This window comes from Polyodon spathula, unplaced genomic scaffold (genome assembly GCF_017654505.1).
Source record: "Polyodon spathula isolate WHYD16114869_AA unplaced genomic scaffold, ASM1765450v1 scaffolds_3598, whole genome shotgun sequence".
Taxonomy (NCBI): Eukaryota; Metazoa; Chordata; class Actinopteri; order Acipenseriformes; family Polyodontidae; genus Polyodon; species Polyodon spathula.
In genome coordinates, this window is record NW_024475058.1 from 3,667 (window position 1) to 5,000 (window position 1,334).

The 1,334-nt window shown below is 51.3% G+C and overlaps 1 non-coding gene across 1 annotated transcript; it reads right to left on the minus strand.

The window, feature by feature from the left end:
- Positions 1-1,047: 1,047 nt before the first annotated feature.
- Positions 1,048-1,165, minus strand: LOC121312113. The gene has a single exon (XR_005949690.1). It is a non-coding gene; the product is annotated as a U5 spliceosomal RNA (small nuclear RNA).
- Positions 1,166-1,334: the final 169 nt, after the last annotated feature.

The window sequence follows — 1,334 nt, forward strand, 5'->3', positions numbered from 1 at the left end:
CCCCACACCTCCTACACAACTTAGGCTGCCCAAAATAGTGCACATACCCTCGGTTATTCCCCAAGGTGATCTCCGACGGTATAATCCCATAACCTTCATACCCCCACCTATCCCTCTTCAAACTTACACGCACCCTCCAGGCTCCTGTCCATATTTTATCACTATCCATCACTTTCACTGCTTCCTCCACTGAACTACAATACCTTGACAACCATGTGCATACATCCTTACCCTCCACCATCTCTGAACCCATTCTAACTATCACCACCCTTTTTGATGTGTCCGTCAGAACTGTGAGCTGAAATTTCTTCAGAACGTTACTTTGGAGAGACTGTTCAAACAGCCCCTGACACCTCTCCATAGCCTCTCTTGTACAAAAGCTAACATCCCATTCATTCCCCTTCCCCACAGAAATCAAGCAGTTCAGCTCCTCAGGCTTAAATCCTAATTCCTTCTGCAGGATTTGACGTGAGAACTCAAGCCGATTTAGATCTATTTTCTCCTCCCCAACCATATACTCGGCTTTGATTCCTATTCTCAAACAATTAAAACGACGCTCGGAAAAATTCCGGAATGCCATCTTAATCTGCCCTTTACAACCAAACAGAAACACAAATATAATAAAACAAAAAGGCCCAGATAAGGTGCCCTCAAAGGGTCCCCCTTACCTGAAAAAGCAACGAACTCCTCGTCTAAACGACCCCGGCAACTCTCTCCTCCCTAGGACCTCAGCTACCAGCAAACAATATTGCCACCGTTACCTTACCTTACCTTACCTTACCTTACCTTACCTTACCAATCTCTTCTCAAATCAGCTGCTGCGGACAAGCCACATACAACCAGATCTTAGCCAAGAGGCCGAGAAGCGATGCCCACAATGGTTTTGGCCAAACGCCCCGGGCGCGGCCGCCCGCCGCAGCAGTCGTGGTACTTGCTTCTCGGGCGGGCGGAGGGAGGAAGGAAGGAAGGAAGGAAGGAAAGGTGCCGGGCTCCAACGGGGGCGACCGCCCTTTCTGTGCTCGTTCTGCTTTTAAACTCCAGGTGGAGCCCCTCCCTGAGGGGAAGGGCTGTCCAAAAATTGGATCGAACTCGTAAATGCTCCTCTCCACGGAAATCTTTAGTAAAAGGCGAAAGGTTCATTCGAGCTGTAGAGAAGCCGGAGCGTGCCTTTGCTGGTGGCCGAGCCCTTCCGGCCGGCCCAAAGGCCCAAAGGCCCTCCCCTCTGCCAAGCGGCAGCGAGGCCACGCACGCAAAACAAAAACAGGGAACTCCTCCCAAAACGCATCTGCCGTTCCGCCCCGGCGAAAGGGCGCTTTGCTGCTGCTGCTACACTG